At 45.1% G+C, this 12,365-nt stretch overlaps 1 pseudogene; it reads left to right on the top strand.

Annotated features, from left to right (window-relative positions):
• The first annotated feature begins 922 nt into the window (after window positions 1–922).
• Window positions 923–4,935, top strand: LOC147879321 (uncharacterized; annotated as a pseudogene).
• The last annotated feature ends 7,430 nt before the right edge of the window (window positions 4,936–12,365 follow it).

Consider the following 12,365-nt stretch of genomic DNA (forward strand, 5'->3'; position numbering starts at 1 on the left):
GATATACTCTTGATTTTTCGATCTTACACTTTCTCAAGGGTGCAAATGGTTTTTAAAAATAGAAACGGAGGGCCATATTTAAAATCTAAGAGAGGATATCTTCAGGTTTGAAAAGTTCACAAATATCTTCATTTTAAGGCCATGATGAAATGACATCCTTTTTAAAAGGTAGTAGCCTTGAAATTATTGTTAAGCCTAGGCTTATTTCTTCCTCCCAGAAGGGTTTACAGGCACATCTCCATGCATTCCACAGCTTTTGTCAGGACAGAGGGTTGTCTGTAAACCTTGGGAAGACCAAAGTCATGGTCTTCAACACGTCATACCAGGTTTATAGGAGAGGCGAGTTCTCTTTCACATTTGATGGGCAGGAGGTGGAGCTAGTCAGGGAGTATACATATTTGGGTGCCACATTTAGAAGTCCAGTCTTCTCCATGACGCATGCAGCACGAGATAGGATCAGTAGAGGGTATGCCGCCTTGGCTCTTCTCGAGAGGCAGTGTGCACAGTCACATTATGAAATTATTTTCTATTGTGAACACTTATATATATGAGTAGATGGTGTGCTCCCTAAGGCATATTGAGAGATATAAGGATTGTGGCACATTAGGAGATATTCATATCTTGTTTGTCTTGTTGGATTCAGCTTTGGTGTGGAAACAATCCTTGTGGGAATTCTTGTGGACAACACATCAAAATGGTTTGGCTTCACCTTTTCAAAATTTCCATCATATTGAGCATCCTCATGGCAAAATTTGCGAGGTGTAGCTCAGCAAGTACGGGAAATGATGAAGATGTGGAGCTTTTGCTGGCATTTAAGAGGGGCATCACCCATGATCCTTTGGGGGTGTTAGGAGGTTGGAATGTTGGCAACAAATCTGTGTTTTGCAATTGGAAGGGAGTCAAGTGTGTGGTTGAGCCTAAGCCACACTACAGTTCTATGCAAGTAGCCCAGGTGAGTGAGCTAAACTTGACATCTAGCAATTTGGAAGGCTGGATCACACCAGCTTTAGGTGGACTCTCACATCTCTCCTCTTTGGATTTGTCTCAAAATCGTCTTTCTGGATCTGTTCCTCATGAATTTGGATTCTTACAAAATCTCCACATTTTGTATCTCCGCAACAATCATCTTGTGGGTGGCATTCCCACCACTCTTGGCAACTGCACCGCCCTCACGGATGTCCGAATCCATACAAACAACTTCACCGGTCACATCCCATCTGAATTTGGGATACTTGCGAATCTTCAAATTTTGGCCATAGCTCAGAACAACCTTACCGGTTCCATTCCCAAAAGCTTATCCAACTGCATGAACCTCGTTGCTCTCGACCTTGCTAGCAACCAACTAACCGGGGTCATCCCATCGGAGTTTGGAATGCTCACCAACCTTCAGGCTCTGTTTCTTCGGGGAAACCAGCTCACGGGCCTCATCCCCTCTAGCTTAGGCAACTGCACCACCCTCACAATTCTTGAGCTTAATAGCAACCAACTAACCGGGGTAATCCCATCGGAGTTTGGAATGCTCACCAACCTTCAGACTCTGCTTCTTTGGGGAAACCAGCTCACGGGCCTCATCCCCTCTAGCTTAGGCAACTGCACCACCCTCACAATTCTTGAGCTTAGTAGCAACCAACTAACCGGGGTAATCCCATCGGAGTTTGGAATGCTCACCAACCTTCAGACTCTGCGTCTCTGGGGAAACCAGCTCACGGGCCTCATCCCCTCCAGCTTAGGCAACTGCACCACCCTCACAATTCTTGAGCTTAGTAGCAACCAATTAACCGGGGTAATCCCATCGGAGTTTGGAATGCTCACCAACCTTCAGACTCTGTTTCTTCGGGGAAACCAGCTCACGGGCCTCATCCGCTCTAGCTTAGGCAAGTGCACCACCCTCACAAATCTTGAGCTTAGTAGCAACCAACTAACCGGGGTAATCCCATCGGAGTTTGGAATGCTCACTAACCTTCAGACTCTGCTTCTTTGGGAAAACCAGCTCATGGGCCTCATCCCCTCCAGCTTAGGCAACTGTAGCACCCTCACAATTCTTGACCTTAGTTTCAACCAACTAACCGGGGTGATCCCATCGGAGTTTGGAATGCTCACCAACCTTGAGAATGTGCTTCTTTCGGGAAACCAGCTCACGGAGCCTTGGGAATTGCAGCGCTCTCACTGCGCTAGGCTTTTCTTCAAACGAGGTGATGGGATCGATACCCTGGGAATTCGGGATGCTCCATCGCCTTGCAACCTGCTATTTGGGTGGTGGCATTCCCTCCAGCCTTGGCAACTGCACCTCCCTCGCTGATCTCGACCTTGATTCAAATGAGCTAAGTGGTGCAATTCCCTCCGAGCTCGGCAAACTAGGATCTCTTCGACGCATACTTTTGGAGGAGAATAACCTCTCCGGGACTATACCGCCGGAGATCTCCAATTGCAGTCAGCTATTCTTCCTCGACTTTTCTTACAACAGGTTGAGTGCAGCCGTTCCCAATCCCATCGGCCAGCTTCAAGAATTAAGAAACTTATATCTGCAACACAATATGCTCACGGGTCTCATTCCCGAAACTCTGAGCTGGTGCTTCAGACTCATAGATTTGGATCTCTCTTCCAACTCCCTCACAGGAAGTATCCCCTCAAACTTCTCAGTATTAGTCTCTTTGGGATTGGCGCTCAACTTATCTCGGAATGCTTTATCCGGATCCATACCTTCAGGATTAGGCGGAATGTTCTTGGTGGGAGCTATCGATTTGTCTCACAACTTGTTATCCGGTACAATCCCAGCAAGCATGGGCGGTTGCCTGGAGCTCTCTTTCCTCGACCTTTCCAGCAATACTTTGACAGGAGAAATACCACGGACCATCGGCAGTCTCAAGAGTCTAAAGCTGTTGAATCTTTCTGGAAATATGCTATCTGGATCTCTACCGCCACAACTCGCTGCTTTAAATTCCCTCGCACAGCTTGACGTATCCTTGAACAACCTCACGGGCAGCTTGCCTTCTTTCCTTGGACGCATGCCTGCCCTCACATATCTCAATGTCTCATTGAATGCCTTCACAGGTGAAATTCCAAATGTTGGCCTGTTTATGCATCTCAATGCTACATCATTTTTGGGCAACCCGGGCCTTTGTGGGCCGATCCTTCATAAAGTCTGCGAGGTAGCCATTGCAGGCCACCACAAGCTCGTTATCATTGTTACAGCTACTGCTTCAGCGTTGCTATTGTTGGGGGGATTACTTTGGTACTTCATCCATCGTCACAGTTCAAGATTCTCTAATGTGCTATGTCCAACCTTGCGCCGAAGGCAAGAAAGGTTTACAGCTCAAGATATGTGGACAGCCACAGAAGCCTACGATCAAAAAAATATCCTTGGTGCGGGTGGATTCAGCGTTGTTTACAAGGGCGTGTTGCCAGATAACAGGGTCATTGCTGTGAAAAAACTCAAAGACGCACGATCTTACGATATATTCTTAAGGGAGCTGCGGATACTTGGAAGACTACGGCACAGAAATCTGGTCAAAATCTGGGGTTACGTCTCTACTTTGGAGGTGAAGGCCTTGGTGTTGGAATTTGTGAGCAATGGGAGTTTGGAGCGACACTTGTATGAAGCTGGAACCTGCCGATTGAGCTGGGAAACACGTTTGAAGGCAGCAATTGCTATTGCTTAGGTCTTGGTTTATCTGCACCATGACTACGGTCTGCCTGTGGTGCACGGTGACTTGAAGCCCAGCAACATCCTCTTTGATTCCGACTTTGAAGCACGCCTCACAGACTTTGGCACTGCGAGGCTATTCACCGATCTTTCCAGTGGTGGAACCTCTCTCCAGCTATCTTCCACCTTCAAAGGTTCCATCGGCTATCTAGCACCAGGTAAAGCTCTTGCATTCAGATCTACTCTTCCAGAGCCCCGCAAGATCGGGATTTAACATAATTTCAACATGCAAAACAATCCTATGTTTCTATCTCACAGGACATTGTATGTGCATTCTTTGTTTCATTTACAGAGTATGCATACTCTACCCGGGTTTCTGTGAAGGTGGATGTTTTCAGTTATGGTGTTGTATTGTTGGAGATGTTTACTACAAGAAGGCCCACAGACGAAAATTTTGGCATGGGGATGACTTTATCTCAATGGGTGCGTTCATATTTCCCGGACAAAGCAATCGAAGTCTTGGATGAAGCTCTTCAAGGATTTAAAATCAATAATCCTGTCCATATCATCAGACTCATGGGCCTGGCTTTGGCTTGTACCAAGGAGAATCCAAGCAGCCGTCCTACAATGAAACAAGTTCTCACAGAGCTACTTAAAATAGAAACGGGAATTGGCAATGCTATTCTCAACTATCCTGCATTAGAAAGCCTTGCTACCGCTGGCAGCACGAGGGCAATAAGTTCAGATCAGCATCAAAGGTATTGTTGTTTGATTTCAAAATGTGTTTATCCCCAAGTCTTTTGCATATCTGATCATTAATCGATGTGATGTCTGCCTGCAGGAATGTACAAGAACATTCATTCTCAACCTAGCTAGATGCAAAGGAGTCAGTTGTGCCTATTGAGGCAGTAACTAAGGCGTTGATGGCACCTACATACATTAAGAATAAGGGCCCAACATCATATGCATAATGTATGTAGTGAGAATTCAGACATGAAGAATACATAAGCTCGGTACCATTACCAGTAGACTGCAAGTCAAGCGAGTGTATTTATTTGCATGAGTATCTGATAGTTACCTAAGAAGCATGATCTTGGAAAAAGGTTGTAAGTACTTGCTGACTCTTATGTAAATAACATGCAATTTGTTGCCCGCTCATGTGAAAGATCTTGAATGGTGTGGGCCAAGTCAGTTCTATTATTAACCACAAGCTTGTCATAGGATGATAAAACGATGAAGTAAATGTCTACATCTAAGTGTCAACAATGACTGCCAATAGTCCATGTGGAAAATAGGGGACTTTGGATAACACAATGGTCACAAGATTGAGACTATACTCATAGTCAGCAATGTTGCTACATTATGGTGAGTGGCCAATACGTGGGTAATCGATACCTCATGGATGCTCGCGCTTTCTTGTACTTTCAAGAACCATTACGATTTGGTGAGCGGCCAACACATGTGGGTAATAATATCATGTGGATGAGGCCATTCTTATACACTCAATAAATTAGACAATTATTGGAAGAGATTTTCACCTCACCTTGGTCAAATGCTTCTATAATTGTCCACAAACCAATAGACATTGCATATTTATCTAAGACTTTGGGTGTTATCATATTACTACTCATTTGATTAGTTTGTAGCTAGACGCATCGAGCAAGAGAGAAAACTTAGAGATCAACTCTCAAAAATCATTTTTGGAGAGATTGACTAGTGGACCAATCAGTCTACAATGGGAATATTGAAGCTTCGAGAATTTGGATAAGTGACATGACTTGGGCATGGGGATTCTGTCTCCAATTGCTTCTCAGGAGATTCACTCTGAAGAAGGGGGAGGATGTCACCTGCATGCATAAACCTCAAGAAAACCCCTTGTACATGATCCTTGTGAGCATAATAAAACATGCCCATCGTAGCTTATACAGATATTTTCAGCAATTTACTATGGCTCCCTTCCCTTATGTCTCCATTTTTTCTCAAGCTCTTATACACACCCGCTTTCTTTAAATAAACTCTAAGGGCTTCGGGTTAGCATAAGGCTATATGCGTAATTTTGAAGGAAGCCTATGATTTACTTCTTCATATGTAGCATGTGATGTTGGGATTAGATGTCAGCTCCCCATCTATGAGCTTCCATATGAGGATAGGTCCAATGGATGGATTCTCTGCACCTTACAGATGCTCTTACAGATGGATGGTCCAATGGATGGATTCGCTGCACCTTACAGATGGATTCTCTGCATCTAAGGGCTGGCCCAATGGATGGATCACTTCTCCCCTCGGGCATTTCACGAGCATTGAGGTTCGAGGGAGGTATCACGGTTATAGATGGATGGTCCAATGGATGGATTCTCTGCATCTAAGGGCTGGTCCAGTGGATGGATTCTCTGCACCTTACACATGCCCTTCGCTACTCTCTCTAGTGCCCTTGTGCGCCCTCCTAAGACCTATTTTGGTAGCTTGCAGAGGACTAGATTATGCCCCCCAATGGGGGCATTTTATAGGACTGGAGTGCCCTGTTTTCTTGTGCCTAGAAGCACATCTAAGGCTGGTTTAATGGATGGATTCTCTGCAGCTTGCTATTTCCCTTCACTGCTCCCTCTAGTACCCCTTGTGTGCACTCCTAAGGACCTGTTTTGGCAGCATATAGAGGGCTAGATTAAATTATTTATGCCCCCTACGGGGACCTTTTATAGGACTAGAGTGCACTCCTTTTGGCCAACTGGATAGTCTACTGCTCAACTGCTACTTGTCACTGCAATGGTGGATGACTTTGAGTGTCATTGAGAATGTTTTCAAGAATCATCTTTTGAATCACCTTACCACACCATCTATGGCTTAAAGAAATTTATATGGCTAAGGAAAAGCTAAGAGATAAAGCTCATTGTGATAGGTTTGAACTCATGTCCAAAGATGAAAGATGGTAAAGCATTGTTTTTAGATTCTGTGAGGAGTGTGATCTATGGACAAGAGGGTCATGACATTTTATACAATGACACATTGACACATCAACACATTGTCTCACATGACGGCTAGGTCATATGGACACATGAGCCATGGACAAGGGAGTCACGATGCTAAGTCTTTCATTAGATGACGTTGTGGTTAAGAGCAAAAATCAAATATATGAAGTGATGCTACATGCCACTACCTTCGAAAGTGAGAACAATGTGTCGCTTCATCTAGTTGCTAAAACTATGAGAGCTTACACTGCTTTGTCCAAGACCTACATAAGGTGCTTGTTGAAAAATAAGTGGATATTGTTCCAAAGATAGGGTTGCATGATTGAGCATACGAAATCAAAGTTGCATGTTAAGAAGGCCAATGACATGAATTCTAGTCATCAAGTTAGGAGCGTTGGTTATCCAAGCAAAGCAACAATTGTGGATAAGAATTACAAGGATCTAATTGGTTTTTGAATCCGTCTCATGCTGCAGGTGATGCTCACTTACTAAGCTTACAGTTTTCATCATCTTTTGATTTGCCTCTTTATTACTCTTGCTCAACTTTTATTGTATTATTTTATCAATAGATACTAGCAATATGACAACTTCTACTACAACACAAAAGCCATTAGGTAATATGTAACTTTGTTCTTTCTTAGGATCATTAACTTGTATTTTATGTATGGCATTCTACACTTAATGTCAAACTTTTGCAACAGAAGGTAGGAATTTTGATGGGGGTAGAGCATATTGAAATCAATGGCACCTTCCATCATAAGGAGTTAAGAGAGTAAGTTTGAAGGGAGTATCCTTCAATAATTTGCAATGCCCTACATGTGTCACTATTCCTAAATAATGGGACTTTTGCATGCTGGTCTATTGAGAAATTCAACCATCAAGCATCTGAGGATCAAACATCACTGGAGGTGGTAGGAGGCTAGATTACCTGGCCCATTCAGAGTTATTAAGAATTGCAGAAAAACAAAATATAATGGATCAAAGCTTGAAAAGGGAGATGTGGTTGACAAAAACTAAAGTTATGGCATTGAGTGTGAAGGTTAGGAGCCTTTGTGGCCCAGTAGAGATGGGCATAAGGGGCTGTTGATAGGCTGGCGTGAAGGTGAGCAAGAAGTCCCCAAGGTCGGTAGATTGGCTAGGCAAAGCTCTCTACCAAAGTGGACATGGTGCCATAAGTATACTCAGCCAGGCCATACAATGAATTCGGTGACAATACATGAAGAAGGCAGATCACACCACACAAGAGTATTCGTAGAAGGATAGTAGGACTGTCAAGGCAAATCAAGTCCTGAAGGAGGATAAAGAACCCTGACCTTGAATGGATACAGAAAGCCCAATGTTAGATTTCATTTTTGACAAGAACTATCTTCTTGTGCTAGCAGGAGTGGCTATCAACAAGGCCCCTTCATTTGGGTGCATATTTCACCCTCTGGAGGGTATTTCTTTTTGGTAGAGGGCTGAGAAGGGATCTTTATTTATGAAGAGGCAATGTGATGGGAGTGGGCCTTGAAGGAGAGGCTAAGGGTGGAGGGGGAGGGTTGACGTAGAGGTATGGGTAGGTATGAGTAATTTTGATCAAGGGGAGGGACTTGTCATTTGGCTGTGTAAGCTGCCTTAAGTAGCACAACAATGTTGCATTAGGCATCTTGTTTGGACTGCCTTGACAGCAGCAGCGGGTAAGCAGGAAGCAACACATTGACCAAGATGCAAGCAGTAGTGCAGAGAGCAACAAGTAGCAGTAGACAAGAACAAGCAGCAATGAGAAAGGGAGAGAGAGAAGTTACCAGCAATGCAATGACCAACAGCAGTGCACCAAGCAGCAGACAAACACAAGCAGCAAGGTAGAGAGATCGGCGCAAGCACAGCAGACAAGGGTGACCAGCAAGAGGTCATCTTTCATAATCTATGATATAGTCAGACTGTTAGAAATCGACTAACAGAGGGTACGCACGGAAGACTGACAGAATAGCCGAGGAGCTCACACAGTTTGTGGTGTTGGTGGAATCACAAACTCCTTTACTTAATGTGCTGCACATAGATATGTTGTGCAGACTAGCAAATAGACAGTGAACCAAGCTAGATATAGAATCCACCAAAAGACTCTGAACCAAAAGAATATATTTCCATCCAAAGCTATGGACACTATACATAAGCTAGCTCTAGAGTCCCACCAGGATGTGGTCCTCTGATCTTACCAAAGGTTCCCCTACTATTTGCTGGTACCTTTAGATCTCTGAGCCACCTTGAGCGTATGTAGACTCTGTCCAAAGATCTCAGCACCTTGTTGCCCTAGTAGACAGCCTAGGGTTCAGCGCCAAATGAGCTCAGTCTGCAACAACTCTGGCCCTCCTTTGCCTCCTAGATGTAGGACCTGAGATGAGGCTCTTGCTGCTCCTCTGTTTGCTGATCTGCTGGGTGCAAAATATGAGCCAATAGTCCCTCCTTTTATAGTGGCAATCCTGCCCCAAATCAACTGACCCATCAGGGGGCTGAACCGCCTCCTTGGGGCCTTTAAAACTAGGGCCATGTGCCCTCAATTCCACGTAGGGGCCCAGCCCCTATGCAGGCCAACCCCTTGGACTGTGGGCCGACCAGGTTGGTTGGCCAAACCGATTGGTTGCTTTAGCCCAACCAGCCCTTATAAAAAGAGCTCCTTCACTGGCCCCGCCAGCGCTCTCTTTCCAGCTCCACTCGTGTGCCGCTCTTTAGTCGCCTCTTGCCAGGCTAGATCCAAGGCAATATGCTCCACCATCTCTCCTACACATCAGCTCCTTTGATGCAACCTCTGAAGCTCCAGGTGGATCTCTTGATGTGCTGCCCACATGGCAGCCTTGCTGCTGTCCATGTGGCAACCACTTCTCTCTTTTCTATGGGCAGATTCCCTAGGTCTCCCTCCCCCATGCTCTCGTCATTTGGAGGCTTATAGATGGGGAGGTGATCTTTCCAACACCCCCTCTCACCGACACATCTCGGTCCAATGCCAACTCGTCAGAAGTTGCCTTAGCAACCCTCATGCTGAAACCCTCTGGAATAATCCAATGTAGATTCCAGCGCTTCGCACTACTTTTGGGCTCTATGAGTATCTGGTGATGCCTTTGGGGCTAACGTTGCCTTGGCTACCTTCAATAGAATGATGAATCGTATCTTCCATCCTTATAGACAGTTCACAGGAACTTTCTTCGATGACATTATTCTCGTCTCTAAATACAAAGAAGAGCATAAGGAACATCTTGCTAGCGTTTTCCAAGAGTTGCGAAATCACCAGCTCTATGCAAAAAACAAGAAAGTGAATTCTTTCTGGAAGAGATCCACTATTTGGGGCATATAATATCCAAAGATGGGATACGGATGGATTCGGCAAAGATCCAAGCCATCCAGGAATGGCCAGAGCTGAAAACTGTGCATGAAGTTCGTAGTTTCCTCGGCCTGTGTTCATACTACAGAAGATTCATCAGGCATTTTGTGGATATAGCAACTCCACTTCATGATTTAACCAAGAAAAATGCAGCTTTCAGATGGGGTACTCTACAGAAGAAAGCATTCACTACACTCAAAGAGAAGCTGGCCACACAGCCAATTTTGATAGTTTTTAATTTGTATGAGCCTTTTGATGTGGATTGTGATGCCTGTGGGGAGTGTGTTGCATTGCACCAGAATGGTCATGTAGTGGCATACGAGACCCGGAGACTTCGGGATGCCGAGAGATATTTGGGAATGTACGAGAAAGAGTTGTTGCCTATGATTCATGCTCTCCATACATGGAAGCATTATCTTTTGGGTGCAGACTTTACAATAAAGACTGATCACCAAAGTTTGAGATATTTCTTGACTCAGACTAAGCTCTGCGAGAAGCACATGAAATCACCATGAAATGGGCAAATATGGTGTCAATGTATCATTTTTAGATTGTCCATACTCTGGGAGCCTAGAACAGAGTGGCGAACACTTTGTCTTGAATACCACCCGAGGCGAACAATGTAACTATTGGTTATTGTAAGGATTTGGAAGACATGAGAGAGCAATATGTCAATGATGCAGATTTTGGTGAGATTTTGTAGCAAGTGCAAGAGGGGCAGTCCACCAATAACTATTCCTTGAAAGATGGGTATCTAATGAAAGATGACTACTTATGCATCACCCAAGAGACGAGGACGAATATTTTGGAGGAATGCCATGCACCTCCATATGCTGGGCATAGAGGAATTGCAGCTACATCTCAAGCATTAGTGAGGTATTTCTATTGGCAAGCGATGCGAAAAGATATACATCAAATTGTTAAAGAATGCCACACCTATCAGAAGGTCAAATATGACAGGCGGAAGGCACCTGGCCTACTTATGCTGTACAAATCGGCTAGGTTTCAAAGGACAAGAAGGTGCCCTTTTGTCTACCTAGGGAAGAGGATGCGGTTCGGATTGACGTATAGTGTGACTTGTTAGATATCGAGTTGTATGGAGCTACTCCCCATCATTTCTTTGTAACCCTAGTAGACCAACATAAAAGGTTTTCCCGTGCCCCAGGCACCATGGGAAAGTAAATCAATGGACTTTATTTTTATTTTCCAAGAGTCAGGGAATGATAGAATTTGGACTATCATTGAAAATTGAGCAAGTAAGCTCATTTCATTCCGCTATGCAAAACTATAAAGGCAGATCATATGGCCAAGCTTTTCATGGCACATATCTTTAAGCACCATGGTATGCCTAGCTCCATTGTCAGTGACCGAGATCCCAGAATGACCTGTTGGGGTAAAGGCACATTGCCACCCCTTTATTAAAGATATGACACCTATGACTGTCTTAAGACAGTCATAGGGTAAAAACCTAATCCTAATAAAACTAAAGAGTTTGTGGTGTGGCTCATCACTTCACACCCGCACATTTGGAGTCTCTCTCTCTCACACTCTCTTCTTCTTGTACTTCTTAAGCTTTCCTCCTCCCTTCAACTGGTATCAGAGCCTCTTCTCCCTCTACCCTTGCCTACCCAACCCCTTGACCTCGACCTATCCTCTGCTAGGGCAGCAGATCGGTGCGGCGCACCGGCAGCCAGCTGCAGCTGCAGGGCAGCGCGGGCCAGCGGGTCATCGCGGGCAGGAGCGCAGGGCGAGTTGCAGCAGGGCGGCGCGGGACAGCGGCAGTGCGCAGGCAGGGCGTGGGCACAGGGAGCGCGTGGGCATCAGCTGGGCTTCGAGCCCATTCGCCGTCGTACAGTCGCGTACGGACGTACGGTCGTCCGTACAGCCACACTGTCGACCGTACTGTACGGACTGCCGTACAGACTGCGACAGTAAGGTGCCCTCTTTCGATTGGGAGCAGCGTCAGGGATCTGCGTCAAGGAAGGCTTGTTTTTCGAAATTTTTTTTTGTACCCTGCTGAGGTACAGTAGGTACACAGGTACTCTGCACAAGTACACTGGTACAAAAGTACAGCAGGTACATCAGTTTTTTTTTGGGAGAAAAGAGAAGGAGAAAGAGCACTCTGCTCTTCATTCAGGATCATCTTTCAGTTCTCAAAACTGTGTTTTCTTGAAAGTACAGCAAGTACCTTCATCTCCCTCGTGCTTGAGGTGACCAGAACCACAGTGTGTGGTTGATTGCACAGTTGTTTTGTTTTGGGAAGGTAATGCCTTGATTTTGCAGAGGATATATGCTTTTACTGGGTTTGAATCTCAGTTTACGGGTGAGCAGATCATAGGGCTTTTGCCCAGCAGTTGATACTTTGTATGCCTTGAGGTAGTGTGGTGCCAGAGTGCACACA

Source organism: Dipteris shenzhenensis, unplaced genomic scaffold, assembly GCF_047967505.1.
Source record: "Dipteris shenzhenensis isolate YYH24624 ecotype China unplaced genomic scaffold, Dip_SZ_1.0 scaf0047, whole genome shotgun sequence".
NCBI classification, from domain to species: domain Eukaryota; kingdom Viridiplantae; phylum Streptophyta; class Polypodiopsida; order Gleicheniales; family Dipteridaceae; genus Dipteris; species Dipteris shenzhenensis.